The following is an 18,421-nucleotide window of genomic DNA, read 5'->3' on the forward strand; positions in this document are numbered from 1 at the left end:
TGTATTCAAGTTGCGAGCGAAAGGAATCCCCGAACACTGAGAGCGGTTTGATGGTAAATTTATTGGCCAAGTTTTACCTGCGCAGGGGCGAACTTCCCGAACGAGACCGTAGTCTCGCGGCTACGCAGAGCCGCCAAAGTGGAAGTCGCGCCCCTGGCTTACAGACTACTGGGTTTTTATAGGGGCAGGCAAGCAAGCAAGCAAGGGATACAGAAGCAGATATGGCGGTTAGCTATTGGCTCAATCAAACTAAGGCAAAAGCTCCTGATTGGACTGCTGTTGGCGGGCAGCTGGTGTTGGCGCCTAAAAATTTCCTGGCCTTATTTGGACAGGCCTCTATATGCTAGCCTTATTTGGACAGGCCTCTATATGCTAGCCTTATTTGGACAGGCCTCTACAGATACCAGAGTGAATTTCAATAAACAAAAAAAATATCACGTGGGAGGTAGAACTTTTAAGCCACGACCTGAAAACCAGCTTGATATAGTTGAGGACCTAGGGCGGGAACTATGGAGCAATAGCAGCACACAAAAAGCACAAAGACTTCAAGTAGCTTGGAAAACCAGCTAAAGGATAGGGGTACTACTTAGCACAAGTGAAAGGCTGAATAAGTCAAGTGCAACAAGATTAAAGAACCAGACAAAGCAATCTGGCTTTGATACAGTTGACAATAGAAAACCTGTGGATTCTTCAACTAGAATAATAGCATGGAAAAATAAAAAAGAGAGAACCTTTGGGAAAGTTAGTCCAGCAGTAAACAGTTAACAGACACTGTTTTTCAGTGTTTTCCCCCAGAAAATTCTGCTTTATGCTGCAAGAACTCAGAAAAAAACAGAAGACAGGCTTGCCACCAGGAAATGAGCTACATGATGGACTGAAGGATCACAGCAATGTCTAATAGACATAGGGGCACGCCACATGTATACTTGAAATTTTTCTAGTAGCCACATGTAAAAATTAAGAAGCAGGTGAGAATAATAGCTTATTTTATTTAATGCAATGTATCCAAAATATCATTTCAACACGTGAGTAATGTAGAACATTATTGTGAAATATTTTACATTGTTTTTATATTGTCTTCAAACTCCAGTGTGTATTTGACATTTACAGCTAATTTTAACTTCAACTGGCTGCACTTGGAGGGCTCAATAGCCACATGTGGTTAATGGCAGTATTATTGAACATTGCTGCTTTAGATTGTCATCCTAGAAGCTATTAAAATATAAATTTAAGTTGATTATTTATTAGGGATGTAACAGGAAGAACAGAATAGAAGATACTGATACCAAAACTATCTTTGGAGGAAAATAACATTTCATTCATTTGGCAGTATTTACTAAACACTTGCTCTTCAGTTCTCTGATAATCAGAATCTTACATATCTTACGGTCTAGTAGAACTACAAACATGTCAACAAAAAAACTAACACCCACATTGTATAGTCTAGAGCACATACCAAGTGCACTAGGGGTTGAATATATGAGGAGAAAAGGAGACCCGACTTTGAATGGTAAGCACACAATGTAATAGACAGATGATGTATTATGAAAGCATACACTTAAAACTTATGTAATGTTATTAACTAATGCCACCACAATAAATTTAATTAAAAAATAAAGTGCCCTAGGAGCAAAAGGAACAGAACATAGGAGCCTGGAAAATGCAGGGCAGGCTTCACTGAGTATGTGCTACTTAAACTTCTAGCAGGTATAGGAATTTTCAAGTGAGAGAGAAGGACAAGAAATACCTTGGAAAAAATTGTATGGACTTCTGAAAATATGCAGTGATGTGCTAGAAGTAGTGAGGATATGAAGCAACAAGAGCCTAGAATGTGTGTGAAGAACAGGTAGGTAGGAAGGGAAACAATGTGGAGAGGTAGACTGGTGCCAGGAGGTTAAGAACACTGTAACCAAACTGCATAGTTTGAATTTTAATCCCGGGCATAGAGATCCAGCAGAAGCTTTTACACAGAGAAAGGACCTGATTAACTTTGTTTTCTGAAACCATAGTGGCAGGCTGGAGAACATGGGAGGGGGGAAAATGTTATCAGCGAAACAGATTACAAACAGTGCTATCGTAATAACAGCCCAAACAAGATATGTTGAAGGCCTATTTTAAGCCAGTAGTATACAGTTTGGAAGAGACAGAATCAAATGATGTTTTAAAATTAGAAGCAGCAAGATTTGGGAGGTAACTGTATGTGGGGGGTTGAGTTAAAGGAGGTGAGAATAACACCAAGGTTTCTAAGTTAGGAGACAGGTAAATGGTCATGCCATTAATCCAGATCAAGAATAGATGGGACAGTACAGGTTTGGGGTCAGAGGAGAAAAGGTATTTGTTTGAGGTCACGTTAAGTTTAAGCTGTTCATAGAACATTCAGTTCCGTTTGACTGATAGGACATGTTCTATTTCTAAGGAGAAAGTGCTGATGAAACTCTTTTGGAAGTCATCTACATTTAAATGGCCATAGAAACCATTGGGTAGATGATATTCCTCTAGAGAAAGCATATAGACTAAAAAAAGGAGAATCCCAAGCACAAAACTCTAGGATTGCCAGCTAAATGAGGAATGGACAGAGAAAGGTGCACCACTGAAAAGAGAGATGAAGTATGTCCAGGTAGAGAACCAGAAGCCATGGGAGGTGTGGTTTCTGAGAGGTACAGGCGAATACTGATGCCAACTCCTCAGTTGGCATCAACTGAGGTTCTAGTCAATACATATAGTGTGTAGTTGGGGTTCATTGTTTTCCTTTACAACTGGCCTCTAGCCCAGAAACAAGGAAAGTGAAATCATGTGGTAAGGCTTCCCAGGGACTGCAATTATCTAGTATTTCAGTAAAATGTTGAGGGAAGGATGGGGATGGTTTGGGGATGGGGGTATGGGGAGAAGGAAGGAATAAGAAGCAAAGAAACAAAGGAATAAAGGGTAAGTATAAGGATAAGAAGCACTGCTAGGGTTAACTGTGGAATGTAAGGTAAGGGAAATGTCCAAGATATGTGCAGGAGGGTAAAGCCAGAGCAGTTAAATGACTACAGGTTCCTTTGAGGCCAGAGGTGATTCGGTGTCCTTAAGAAATGGATGATAACAGCTTAAGAGGAGAACCTAGTGACCTAGAATACCTATCAGAGGGAAGTAGTAACACCAGATGTCAAAAGTGTCTTCAGAGATGCTCAGAGGCTGTGGAGTGAGGTCAAAGGTTTGTTTCCACAGATTTTTAGGGAGGTAATGGTCCTTTCAACTCAAATTCTGTTTCCAGTTGGAAGAAAAAGATGATGAAACAGGTTTAGAGAGTTATACCAGAATGAAACTGGTATACCACAGAGGACAAAAAAAAAAAGAGGAAAAGTGGGTGAGTGGGGACATGAGAAAAAAGGTGGGCTAAGTGAAAGCGACAAGAGTGACTGTGTGTGTGTGTATGTGTGTGTGCAGATGGATGATGTCTTATGAGAGCAGGAGGTATGGACAACTGTGAAAATGGGGGTAGCAGTCAAAAGAGCCTCTGCTTTTTAATCTCCTACTGTGAGTTAATAATCCTCACATACCAGCTCTTTGAAGTAAACCATATTATACTCATTATTTGTATTAGAAAGCATCAGCGAGAATGGGCTAACTCATGTTGAGTCACAACCCTCAAATCTTGATGACTTCAAATAATAGAAGTTTAATTCTTGGTCATACTGCATGTTCCTGGGGTTGGTAAGGATTATGTTCCATGTTGCCTTTTCTCAGGGACCAGAGTGACAAGGTCTCTGTCATGTTTCAGGGAAAAGGCAACAAGGTGAGTCTCTTACAGGCTTCTCCTTAAGAATGACACGTGTCTACTTCTAAACTCAATGCACTGCCCAAACAACTATATTGCATGTCCTAATATTAAGGGAACAAGAAATGTAACCCTAACACATACCTAGAAAAAGAAATGAAATATCACTGAACAGCACAGAAATTGGCTCAGAGATGAGTGCTTTGTTGAAAGCAGCCTAGATATTAAATAACATAACTGGTATTTGTGGTTAGGTGTTTTTGGCATTAAAGGCTCCGCTGTTCTCATGAGCCATGCTGCTGCCTGGGATGGAAAACTGGAGAACAGGTTAGATCCAGCAATGACAAGAATTAGAGAGAGGCCACGTGTTTTGAGGCAAAAGGAACACAAACTTGGAGATACGTAAACAGACAGCCCACACACCGAAAAGAGAGGAAGCCCAGGATAGACTTAGATTTTATTTTTGGTTTGTTTTTGAAAGTTACATCAGGGAATGTTAGTGTGTGTGTGGTTCCTAAAAACTCTGCTCAGCTGGAATGGAGAGCCTTCTTTTGATCTTTGCTTAGACACCCGTGGGCTCTCCTCAGTGTGGGCTGAGTGGGGTCTCTGTTGCAGATGTGTGACTTCCACATACTTCTTTCCCTCCCCCTTCAGAAGTGACTTATTTCTAAATATGCAGTACTGAGCAAGAATATATTCTACAAGAGCCAACATTATACTGCTTAATGTAGCCTCATATTTCTTAATGATTTTCAAATTATGTAGCCTCATATTTCTACCTCTAGTGCAGAAACGCTGAGAATTTTTTTAGAGGTCATATGGGCAACCAGTGTCCTCAGTCACAAAAATACCTGATACAAGGATCCAGAAGAGTATGTTCAACTCCTACAATCCTTTGTTGGAGACAGAATGACCAACACACATGTGGATCTGAAGGCAGATGCCTGGTGGAACCCCAGTTTGGGCTTTGGCAACTCTAGTCTTTATTCTTTTGAGCATTTTATTGAAGCAGAAATAAACAACTCTAAGACAGACTTCCTGAACCTGCTCCTTTCCATCATCCTCTACACTCCCAACCCACCAGTCCTTTCACAAGAACACTGACTCTTCCTCCATCCATGTATTCAGCTCAACAATATATTTTTAATTCCTCTATGTTTTTGATACTGGGCTCAGTACTAGAGATAAAAATTAGTGAACAAAACAATCCTGGTCCATCTTTCATTTCTCTAATGGTCCATTGTCTATATTCACACATCAGGTTCCCACACTGTCTCCTTGTCTGAGATTTCCAAAGCCCCCACCACTAACACACACGGCAAACCCTTAATAAATATTGGGTTGGCCAAATAGTCTGTTAAGTTTGTTCTGTACAATGGCTCTAGTAGTGCTACGTTGTTTTTAACTTCATTCAAAAAACAATTGTGTTAGATTGTATTGTAACAGCTATCACATCAGTGTGCATTTAAAAACCATCAACATTGGTGAATTTTTGTGCAGCCGTTTTAATACTGAAGATGGAAGAAAAAGCAATATTTTTTGTGTATAAATTATGCTTTAGCATTTCAACAAAGGTAAAAATGCAACTGAAGCGCAGAACAAGATTTGTACAGTATGCAGAAGGTGCTGTGACTGATCAAACGTGTTGAAAGTTTGTGAAGTTTCTTGGTACTATTGACATTTTGACCAAACGATTCTTTGCTGTGGGACTGTCTTAGGCATTGGAAGATGTTTAGCAGCACCCCTGGCCTCTACCTACTAAAATCCAATAGTGAGAGATAGCCAACATACTCAGAATATCCAAATCAATAAAGTTATTAGTGAAAGTAAAAAAAAAATGTTTCTTTTATTTTACGGAAAAAGTGCAACAGACTTTTTGGCCAACTGAATATTTATGGAATGAAGGGATGAAAAAATAAAATTAAATATAGGGTCTCATATGTGAAACCATACAGTTTCTGCAAGCAAAATTAAGAAGCATAACTTTTGAGCAATTTTTAAAAAAGGGAATCTAATACACAAATCCTCTGTTTATCTCACTGCTAACTCACTCCTGAACTTGATCAAGTTATATTTTATTTACTGTTATCCATTTTCCCTACTTAATAGTAGAGTTCCCAGAGTTTCTGCATCCCAATTTAGAAAGAGAAATTCTAATTAAAAATATACACTCAACATTGAGATTTAAAATAAGAATAACAAAATGAACCTGGGATGGGTTCTAACCAGGGGCACTGTACTCCCACTAATTTGGCCTTTTTGGCAGTAACATAATTTAACTCAACCGAGCCCAGTTACTTGAGGGAAGACTTAAAAATAAGTGGATAAAGGCAATTTCACCCTGTTTAATGAGAGGACATAAACTCAAGTTGAAAGATATATGTTCAGATAAGGGTGTAGTGGGCATGCATTGTTTTCACCTTCCCAGAATCATCCCTCCTTGTCCAGAAGCAGTGCCCTAGTTTTCGTCTGTTGAATCCAGTTTTGAAGGAGGAACTCTCAACCCTCCTAACCAAGGTCCCTGGACTTCCCCTGGCCACGTGACTAAATTAGGCCACTTAGGTACTTTCCTCTTGAAAGTTGAACTTGAGAGGAGTAACACAAAGATGGAAATAGCTGGAGATCCTTCTTCCCTATGGACGTCTATTCACATATTTGATGCTGTTCCCTTGATCCTTGCAGCTGCTCTGGTTCCTGTGCCTTCTGAGGACTAGCTTTTTAGCATTCCCGTAGATTCTTTGACTAACCCCACTAAGTCCTCCAATGTATTCTTTTGTCTGTTAGATGTTAAAAAGTCAAACTAAAACCTATTTATGTACAGCACCAAAATTTTTTATAATGAGCACGTACCATTTGATGGTAGTTGAGGGGGCATGTTCTCAAAGAGCCTAGCTTCTTTTCCTAGTCTTTAAAGGTATCTATTCCTTTTCTACTAGGACTTTGAAGTGGAAACCTGACTGAGATGAGACATTTTACATACGGGATTTTCTGCCATTCTCAATTCTTGACCTTTCTACCGCAACAGTGCATGTCATCTTAGTAATTTTAAATTGAAAGTAGGAGACTTCCACCAAGATGGAGGTGTAGGTGGAAGCACTTCGCCTTCTCACACAGCCAAGTTTAAAAACACCAATGTTTTAGCAACAAAAATGCAGCCAAACCACAGAAAATTGAACTACACGAAAGTGTGACAACAACGAACCCTTCAGCCAAACCGGTAAGAGGGGCAGAGCCAGCAGCAGAGCAGGGTCAGGCAGGAAAGATCCACTGGACCGACCTGGGCATGCGACCCAGGTGCGCCAGCAGCTGTGGGCGGATCCCAAGTGTGGAGTAGCAGGCGGACCCACTGAGGGCACAAGGCAGCGGACCCACTGAGGGCTGATTGTGGTCACACATTCACGTGCAGATAAACTGGTGAAGGATTTAGCGGTGGTGAGACAGACCACGCAGGCACCAGCAGTGGGAAGCGGCAGAGGGAACCGCCATTGTCCCTCTCGGACCCCGCCCCCACATACAGAGTCACAACCCAGTTACCTGGGTGGCCCCGCCCTGGTGAACACCTAAGGCTCCCATTCCTCATATGTAACAGGCAACAGATCAAAACATGGCTCAAGAACAACTCAGAGCCCCAGAGCCAATAAATCTAAGCAATGAAGAAATAGCCAAACTTTCAGATGCACAGTTCAAAACACTGGTGATCAGGATGCTCACAGAACTGGCTGATTTTAGTCACAAATTAGAGGAACATATGGAAGCTAAACTAATTGAAATGAAGGGAAATACACAGGAAACCAATAGTAATGGAAAGGAAACTGGGACTCAAATCAAAGGAATGGACCAGAAGGAGGAAAAAAATGACCAAACAGAAAAGGATGAAGAAACAAGAATTCAAAAAAAATGAGGAGAGGCTTAGGAACCTCCAGGACATCTTTAAACATTCTAACATCCGAATTATAGGGGTACCAGAAAGGGAAGAGGAACAGCCACAAGTGCAAAACTTATTTGAACAAATAATAAAGGAGAACTTCCCCAGTCTGGCAAAGGAAATAGACTTCCAGGAAATCCAGGAAGCTCAGAGAGTCCCAAAGAAGTTGGACCCAAGGAGGAACAAACCAAGGCACATCATAATTACATTAGACAAGAGTAAAATGAAGGAGAGAATCCCAGAAGCAGCAAGAGATAAGGGGACAGTCACCTACAAAGGAGTCCCCATCAGACTGTCAGCGGATTTCTCAAAAGAGACCTTACAGGCAAGAAGAGGCTGGAAAGAAGTATTCCAAGTCATGAAATCCAAACACCTACATCCAAGATTGCTCTATCCAGCAAAGCTTTCATTTAGAATGGAAGGAAAGATAAAGTGCTTCTCAGATAAGATCAAATTCAAGGAGTTCATCATCACCAAGCCCTTATTATATGAAGTGTTAAAGGGACTTATCTAAGAAAAAGAAGACACAAAAGATGAACAGTGAAAGGACAGCAAACTCACAGTTATCAACAACCACACCTAAAACAAAAGCAAACTAAGAGGACAGCTAGATCAGGGGCAGAACCATAGAAATGAAGATCACATAGAGGGTTAGCAACAGGGGAGTGGGAGAAGGAAAAGGGGGGAGAAGGTACAGAAAATAAGTAGCATAGATGGTAGGTAGAAAATAGACAGGGGGGAGGGCAAGAATAGGATGAAAAATATAGAATCTAAAGAACTTGAGACACGTGGTCATAAACTAAAGGGGGGACATGGTGGGGGAGGGGGTGTGCAGGGTGGAGGGGAATGGAGGAGGGAAATAGAACAACTGTAATGGCATAATTAATAAAATATATTAAAAAATAAACTGAAAGTAGCATCATTTTAGGAGAAATAGGGAAAGGAACTAGGCATAGGTTTTTCTTAAATTATTTAAAAAAACTTATATATGCTTTAAAATATAGGATAGGCAGCAGATGCACTGACCAAAAAAGAAACAATTGAAAATCTGACTTTATTAAAATTTAAAAATTTTACTCTTCAAAATACATTAAGAAAATGAGAAGGCATCATATACCTTAAACTTATATATTGTTATGTGTAAATTACACCTCAAAAAAGCTGGAAGGGAAGGGAAATATAAAATATGGAAAATATATTAAAAAAGAAAATGAAAAGGCAAGCTATAGATTTTGAGCAAGTATTTTTGAAAGATGATGAATACAAAATACTTGTTTAGGGAATATAGAAAGAATTCCTACAAATCAATAATAAAAAGAAATAACCTACTCTGGCCAGGTAGCTCAGTTGGTTAGAGAATCATCCCTGATGGAGACACATGCATACATAAATAAGTGGAACAACAAATCCATACATAAATAAGTGGAACAACAAATCTGTATCTCTCTTCCTCTCTCCCCTGCTTTCTCTCTAAAATCTGTTTTAAAAAAAGAAAAAAGAAATAACTCCCTTCCCTAATCCTACAGCAATTAGCAACATTTGTCCAATTCTAATCTCAATTTCCCCCAAAAGTACCCTTAGATTGTTCCTGCCCTCATGGATCAATTCTGTCTATAAATTCATAGGAATAATTTAACGTAATAATTACACCAATTTTTCAACTTGTGTGTGTATATATACCATTGACTTCACATACGAACACCTTTTTCTCACAACTGGATTGCAAATTCCTTTGAATTACATCTTATACCTCTTTAATATAATGGCAAAGAAGATGAACCAAACAGTGTTCTTAAGAATGTTACTGGGAAGACACTGCCTCCCAGATAAATGGATGATTCTAGTAAGATGCCGTTTAAAGCTTAAGTCCAGGCTACCATGGGAAAACAGTGTACAGGCTCTAAATTTGTTATTTTTGCTATTATAGTTTGGGTTCTTTTGTCTGTTTTTGTTTTTTAGTTGAGCAAGATGAGGTCAGAGAAGCTGACCTCTAAACTAAAACTGTAATGAGAGGTAAAAATAACCAGACAAGGATTCTGGGGAATGGAAAAGGCAGTGTGAGGTGAGATTTTACAAGCATGTAAGGAGGAAAGAGAGATCCTATTTCTTTAAGAATTCCTAGTTAATCAGAGGATTTAATCTAGCTGGAGGGGAGTGAGAGAAGATCAATAGTTAATCTAGACCAGTGATTTTCAACTGGTATGCTTCAAGAGGCACATTGGTGCGCTGCAAGAATTTTTAAAACACACAGTATCTGACTATTCAGTCACAGGCACTGACCTCTTTTCCCTTAGACTATCAAATTAGAAAAGTGACAACAGCCAATGCAACAATAGCCATCCAGTGTGAATGAATCAAAATTACACCTAATTTTATTTTTGTGAGGTCGGGGAAAAAAACGATTTTTTGCTGTGCCACAGAATCTTAGTAGTTTATGTGTGACATGAGGTCTTTTTTTTAAGGTTGAAAATTACTGATCTAGACCCGTTAACTCAAGGACTTAATCTACCTGGAGAATAGTGAGATTCAAGGCTAGGAAATTCAACCCTGAAAAAGTTGTCTCCATGTTCTTTTGGAGGTAGGAACTGTCCGGTCCTGGTAGGGTGGAAGGAGCCTTCTCCCCAAGGTCAGGGTGGGGACAAGGAGCTTGGGAGGACACCCTACGGTCCTCGTTCCCTTGACTGCAAGACTCGTGTGCTATATCCTGTCATCTTTGTTCAACCCACAAAGGAAAGGCCTGCAAAGGGACTTTAGTCATGGCCTCTACATTGAAAAATTAACAAAGGCATATCTGTGAAAACAAAAAGTCAGAGTTTGTATTTTCTCTTGTCTAAACCTATAAACTAAAATCAGGTAATTGAATGTCAACAACTACAATGAGCCCGATTTCAAACAGTGATAAAGAATTACAAGCTTTGTTCCTATGCAATAGCCACACTGTTAACACTGTGGTTAGTAAAAGTAAATTTTACAAGCAAGCTACCAAACAAATGCTTCTCAGTATGTGATTTTTTAAATAAAAATATATATAATCTGCAATCAACCTACAGTACTAATTAGACCCTTCTCAAATCTCACAGATGGTTGGTCAACCTCACTTTAGAAAAGACCAGCTGTTTTGTAGCAAACTCATGGGAATAAAAAGACAAAAATAAGTTTACTCCACCAAGCTATTCTCGTGTGGGCTCCTGGGGAGACAGCAAGCATTTCAGTGATGCATCTAACATAGAATTTTCTTTAGAAATATCTGAAGCTCTAATAAACCAGTTCCTGCTGTGGGAGTAAATTTATCCCAAATACAAATAAGGCATTTGCAAAGTACAGTTAACTCTTTCAAGTCTCCTGTTCACAAAACAAATATCTTGAAACAGCCAGTGAATGGTTAGATTAAATTGAATAGAGGGCAAGTGAAACATTTCTAGTTACAGTGGTCATTTGAGAAAACCTAAATGTGCTCCCAAGTGACCTATTTACATTTAAATAGTTCAGAGGTGACAGAAAACAGCTCATTACATCTGGCAGGGATCCTCCACCTGTTTCTGGCCTGAGCGCTCTCCAGCAATGATTAATTCAGGATTGTGCAAAAACTTGCCTTTCCTTCCTGCTAACAAATTCTCAGGCATTTCAACTGTGAAGTCATTTAACAGGCAGTAAATTCATAAAGGTAATTTCCTGTCAGGTTAGCCTTAGTGTTTTTTCACCTTCCAAGAAGATGGATAGATGGATAGATAGATAGGTAGATAGATAGATAGATAGATAGATAGATAGATAGATAGATAAATAGATTTATTGATAGATATGTGTGTGTATACATATGTATATATAATAATGCATAATAGTCTTAATAACTAAGATTCAAATAAGGGCAGTGACTCATGTTTTTGTGCATTAAAAGAGAAGCAGAAGGGAGGAAGGACAGGCAGAGAAATTGAATATGATTAAATTTAATTTTAGAAATATTTCAACTAGAAATGAGTTCAATGAAGAATCTACATGTATTTTTACAAAATTACAAAAATGTTGGGAACAACCTAAATGTCCAGCAATAAGTAAATTGATATATTGTGTATGACAGGGCCACATAATGGACTAGCTAATATTAAAATGAGTTACATGAAGAATTTATATAACATGTAACTATATAATCATAATTATATTCTAATTTGTTGAGAAAAATCTGGAAGAAAATATAACACAATGGTAACAGTAGTAGACTATAAAAGGAGTGATGATCAATTATTTTCTCTTTGTAAAAAAATTTCAAATTTTCACAAAGAGCATATGCCAATTTCGTCATCTCAAAATGATCCACATTATGCCCTGGCTGGTGTAGCTTAGTGGATTAAGCGTGGGCCTGCAAACTAAGGGATCGTGAATCAATTCCCAGTCAGGGCACCTGCCTGGGTTGCAGGCCAGTTCCCAGTGGGGGACGCATGAGAGGCAACCAAATATTGATATTTCTCTCCCTCCCTTCTCCTCTAAAGATAACTGAGTAAAAAAAATCTTTGAAAAAAATGGTCCACATTAAAAAAAAAAGTATATGTTTAAAACTTTATTTTTCAAGCATGGTTCACATACAATATTATATTATTTCTTTCAGGTGTACAATATAGTCATTAAACATTTCTTTCTTTTTATTAAACTTATTGGGATAACCAATAAGTTTAATATAGTTAATAATGTATAAATTTCAGGTGTACAACTTCATAACATTTGTATATGTCATTGTGTGTTCACCATTCAAAGTCTAGTCTCCTCTGTCACCATGTATTTGACCCTGACTACCCCCTTCCTCCCCTGCCCTCATTTCCCGTCTGGTACCCATCATTCTCTTGTCTGTATCTATGAGTTTGTTTCCTTTGTTCATTTCATTTCCTTTTTAATAAATTATATTTATCTTTTTATTTTTATTAAATTTATTGGAGTGACATTGGTTAATAGGGTCCTAGAGGTTTCAAGTGTACATTACTGTGGTACATAATTTGTATATTGCACTGTGTGCCCACCACCCACAGTCAAGTCTTTCATCACCATACATTTTGCCCCCTTTATCCTCTACCACCTCCCACGCCCTTCCCTCTGGTAACCACCATACTGTTGTCTGTCTGTATCTCTGAGTTTCAGTTTTATAGCTCATGTATTAGTGAAATCATACAGTGCTTGTCCTTTTCTGTCTGACTTATTTCACTTAGCATGATAGTCTCAAGATCTATCTATCCATGTTGTCACAAATGGCAGTATTTCATCTTTTCTTATGGGCTGAGTAGTATTGCATTGTTTATATACACTACATCTTCTTTACCCAATCATCCATTAAAGGACCCTTAGGTTATTTCCATGTCTTGCCTATTGTGAATAAGGCTGCAATGAACATAGGGGTACATATACCTTTACAAATAACTGTTTTCATATTTTTGAGGTAGATACCCAGAAGAGGGGTTGCTGGATCACATGGTAACTCTATTCTTAATTTTTTGAGGAACCTCCATACCGTTTTCCATAGTGGCTGCACCAATTTACATTTCCACCAGCAGTGTGTGAAGGGTCCTTTTTTTCCACATCCTCTCCAACACTTGTTATTTCTTGTTTTGTTGATGATGGCCACTTTAACAGGTGTGAAGTGGCATCTCATTGTGGTTTTGATTTGCATTTCCCTTATAACTAGTGATGTTGAGAATCTTTTTATATTCCTGCTTAAATACCTTGTAAGTTATCATCTCAATAAGCCTATTACCTATTTGACACCATACATATTTATAATAATATTATTGACTATGTTCCCTATCCTATACTTTACATCCTGTGACTATTTTAATAACTGGCAATTTGTGTCTCTTAATGACTTTTACCTTTTTTGCCTTTCTCTCAATCCCCCAAAATACATTTTTACAATAAAATTCATATTTTATAGTTTACCAAAACTGAATTCAATGATTATAGAGCCTATAATGCTTTAGTTTTCATGATACTTTTATATTTATTCTCAATCATCAATAGTAATTGAGACCTTAGCACATCATTTATTTTATATCAAGTCAAGGTAAGTGTTAGCTCACTTTTCACAACATGATATTAAAACCAACAAATATTTTGATAGAAATAGAATTATTCCCAAATGTAATTTTCTTTATGATTGGTCAAAAAATGAATCTTATTTATGTCATAATTTTTTTAATCCATGGAAATTATTGTGTTCAAAGTATTTAAAATCCCTCAGACAAAGTGCTACATTACCTTACTAATTTCCTATGTAACATTTTAAACTTTTAAAACTGTCCATGTAGCCAACACTCGCAACCCGTCCTCCTTTAATCCCCAATCCCAGTCCCATTTTCTTGCTTCCAATTTTCCAGAAGGAGAAAAAAAAAAAAAGAAACCTGAGTTTATCAGGCCTGGACTCCCTCAACAGCTCATTCTCATACTCAGGTTCAGCTAAGTATTTGCAGTGCTCAATGCAAAATGAAAATACAGGTCCACTTATTTCAAAAAGCAAAAAAAAACGCAGTTAAAGGTACTAAAATATAAATTTTTCTCCATTAAAAATATTTTACTAGGGTTCCAGCCAAGATGGAAGTGTAGGTAGAAATGCTTCACTCTCTTACAACCAAAAAAAAGGATTAACAACCAATTTAAAAGCAAAAAACAAACAGAACTGCCAGACAATCAAACTGCATGTAAGTCCAACAACCAAGGAGTTAAAGAAACATTCATCTAGACTGGTGTGCTGAGACCAAAAATATGGCCCAAATGAAACAACAGATCAAAACTCCAGAAAAAGCACTAAGCAATGAGGAGATAGAGAACCCATCAGATGCAGAGTTCAAAACACTGGTCATCAGAATGCTCACAAAACTGACTGAGCTCAGTTGCAAAATGAAGGAAGAAATTAAGACTGTACAAAGTGAAATAAAGGAAAATATAAAGGGAACCAACAATGACAGGAAGGAAACTGGGACTCAAATCAATGATTTGGAACAAAAGGAAGAAATAAACATCCAACCAGAGCAGAATGAAAAAACAAGAATTCAAAAAAAAAAAATGAGTAGAGGATTAGGAACCTATGGGAGAACTTTAAAAGCTCCAACATCCAAATCATAGGGGTGACAGAAGGAGAAAAGGAACAGTGAGAAATTGGAAACTTTTTGTAACAAATAATGAAGGAGAACTTCCCCAATCTGGTGAAGGAAATAGACTTCCAGGAAGTCCAGGAGGCCAAGAGAGTTCCAAAGAAGTTGGACCCAAAGAGGAACATACTAAGACCCATGATAATTAAGTTACCTGAGATGAAAGATAAGGAGAGAATGTTAAAAGCAGCAAGAGGAAAGGAGAGAGTTACTACAGAGGAATTCCCATAAGACTAATCAGCTGATTTCTCAAAAGAAACACTGGAGGCAAGAAGGAACTGGCAAGAAGTATTCAAATTGATAAGAATCAAGAACCTACAACCAAGAGTACTCTCTCCAGCAAAGCTATCATTTAGATTGGAAGGACAGATAAAGTGTTTCACAGATAAGGTAAAAAGTAAAAGGAATTCATCATCACCAAACCACTATTGCAGGAAATGTTAAACAGATTTATTTAAGAAAAAGAAGATGATCAAAATCATGAACAATAAAATGACAAGCTCATTAACTATCAACAACTGAACCTAAAAAAACAAAAACAAACTAAGCAGACAACTAGAACAGGAACAGATTCATAGATATGGAGATCATTTGGAGGGATATCGGCTGAGAGGGGGAAGAGGGAGAATGGGGGAAAAAGTGCAGGAATTAAGAAGCCTAATTTGTAGATACAAAATAGACGGGGGGGATGTTAAGAATAATACAGGAAATGGAGAAGCCAAAGAACTCATATGCATGATGCATGAACATGAACTGGGGGGGGATTGCTGGAGGGAATGGGGGTACTGGGCAGAGGGGAGTACTGGCAAAGAGGGAAAAAGTAGAACAACTGTAATAGCATAATCAATAAAATACACTTTAAAATGGTGGTTTTTTAAATGGGAGAAATTACAGCACGTATTGTATAAAGAAAGAAAAATCAGGAAGAGAAAGAAAATTAAAAAAAAAAAAAAACAAGAGGTGGGAGAATTTGCTAGAGTGCTATCCATGAGCAGTGAGAAGGGATAGGTAGGGGACAAGTAGTCAAAATTATATTCAAGAGCATAATTATGGCTGACCAAAGCATGTAAGCTATAAGAGGTGGGGTGGACTAAAATGGAGTGGAATGAGGGACAGTGAGAAGGCTATAGGGATGGAGTGAAGAATTGCTGAGTTCTGGGTTCTAGAAGAAATAAGCTGGAAAGCTGGAAGACAGTGTCAAGAAAGTAAAGTCATTGAATTTAAAATTCTGGGAGAATGCCCATTTTATGTAAATGATAATGTCTAAGATTTTGTGGGATTAACTGAAGGAAAGATAGATAGGTTGGAGGGAAAGATCATTGGAAGAGCAGAGAGAGAGAGCAAGAAACCGAGAGGCCAGAGGTTTTGGAAGGATCGCTTACATGGATACTGAAATCACTGCATTTTATAGAACTAGTTTGGAGAGACTGGCAGTGATCCAGGAGCTAAAATCTTCCATAAAGTCTCACTGTCTCACTTTTCAAGGTGACTATTTCACATGTTCTCTTTCTTTGTGCTTTCAACAACTGTCTGTCCCTTCCAGTTCTCAGCAGATGGTGTGTTTCTTATTTCACTAAGAAAATAAAATCAATCTGAAGAGAACTGCCAAACGCCCTCACCACCCCCAACTCTCCACTCACCTGCATCCATGCTGTGATCTCTGCCTTCCCCTCTGTTGGAGTGAAAGGATAATGTGGGTTCATGACTAAGGCAACCTTTTAAAAAAATTATTGATTTTTAGAGAGATAAAGCAGGGAGGGGGAGAAACAGGGAGAGGGAGAGAGAGGAGAGATCGATCTGTTGTTCTCGGATTTATGCATTCATTGGTTATTATTGCATGTGCCCTGACCAGGGGTCAAACCTGGAATCTTGGCATATCAGGGCAATGCTGTAACCAACTGAGCTACTTAAGGCAACCTGTCTTGACAGGACAGACCTAAGACTTTTCCATCACCACACACAATTCCATGGACAGTGCTGCTCTACAGTGTCCCTGATAGATGCCCATTTATTTTCTACTTGAATGGTACAGAAATGGCTACTTTCCAAGATAGCATATTGATTTTTAGGTAGGTCTATTTGCTAGAATATAACTTTAAATTATTTAACCCTTAATGTACTTCCTCTGACTTCTGCATAAGAATCCTAGCTCTGTGGATAAATATAACACAAATTCACAAGTTCTTTTACCTAGTAGCTCTTTGTCTGTTTTCAGGCCATTTTCCTATCTCCCTCTTTTGTTCTCCCCCTCAGGCCAATCCTCCCAAATGCCTTCTGTGCTTCCTCCCATGGAAGAACATGACTGTTTCCATATTCTTTCTGTTCTGGTGCCCCTCCTCCATATTTCTCCTATATTATATTTTTCTAAAGTGAACTTTTTATCTCAGTTGCAGTTTGATCAGCAGAAAACAGAACTACAACTTTTCTGTGCTCTAAGCACTTTATTTCCACATATGAAACCTAAGTTTATGTTGTCTTTTTTGTGTGTGTATGTTTTTTTAAAGCATCTCTTCTAACAACAAAACAAACAAACAAGCAGAAAAAAAAACAAACAAAAAACAAAGACACTGAAATAGAGAACAAGGGATAGTGACCAGAGGGGAGAAGGAAGGGAAGTTAAGGGGAAAATGGGGGAGGGATTTGGAGGAACAAATAGGAAGGACACAGGGACGAGAACTAAGGGGGGGTGGAAATGGGAGGGAGGTGGGGAGCAAGGGGCGGGGGAGGCTGGGATGGGAAAAATAGACAAAAAACTGTACTTGAAAAATAACTAAATAAAATTTAAAAAAAAAAGAAAGAAAAAAAATTAAACTAAAAAATAAATAAATAAAGCATCTCTTCTAGAAAAGAGGGAAGAGAGATTTTGTTGTGCATATTAAGCTCATTGGTCACTAATATCCAGTCCCCACTTTCTTTTTTAACACAAGTTCCTGTCAAAAATATTGTATCAGGCAATATTTTTATTAAACCTGATTAAGAATAGACACTACACTTGATCTTAGCCAAAAGGCCAGAAGCAATCAGACACGTAATATTTTTAAAAGACCTCTGTTTAATTTCTGGTTAATGAAACTGTTACATATTCCAGGGAAAGGAACAGTAGAGGAGTGAGAAAACTCAGAAAGGGGAAAAACTAATTAAATACTCAATGATGTATTTGTTGCATAAAATATTAAATATAAAAGAAAACATGAAAAAGAAATAACCTTTGGCGTAATATGGTAATAAAATTCTCAATTGAAAATGGGCTGAAAATAAGTTGCTCTTTCCAATAAGTGACTTTTAAAACCTTCTTAGGTTAGTGCATGTGCTGAATTATTAAGCAATACCTTTTTGCCACACTAATACCTCTTAACTGCAAAAAAAAGCTGAGTTCATCTTTGGAGATGTAGGTTTCTGTGTGAGTGTGCTCCTGCGAATTGCATGGGAATGCCTATCCCGTGCTCCTGTTCCCGCCTCTTTGACACCCTCAGGAACCACCCGGGGCAGCTCTGTTCTACCTGTAGTATCTGCCTTATTAAAGCAGAATTTCCTTTTTTCCTTTCTTTTGGGATCACATGTGGAAAGGACATTCCCAACCATTAATCTGAGCTGTGAATTAATATTGCCTTT

General features: G+C 38.2%; 1 pseudogene; it reads right to left on the reverse strand.

Annotated features, from left to right (window-relative positions):
* Nucleotides 1-17,629: 17,629 nt before the first annotated feature.
* On the reverse strand, nucleotides 17,630-17,830 carry LOC119059161 (uncharacterized; annotated as a pseudogene).
* Between the last annotated feature and the right edge of the window lie 591 nt (nucleotides 17,831-18,421).

The sequence above is a fragment of the Artibeus jamaicensis genome, unplaced genomic scaffold (assembly GCF_021234435.1).
Source record: "Artibeus jamaicensis isolate MK-2021 breed Jamaican fruit bat unplaced genomic scaffold, CSHL_Jam_final contig_388, whole genome shotgun sequence".
Classification (NCBI taxonomy): domain Eukaryota; kingdom Metazoa; phylum Chordata; class Mammalia; order Chiroptera; family Phyllostomidae; genus Artibeus; species Artibeus jamaicensis.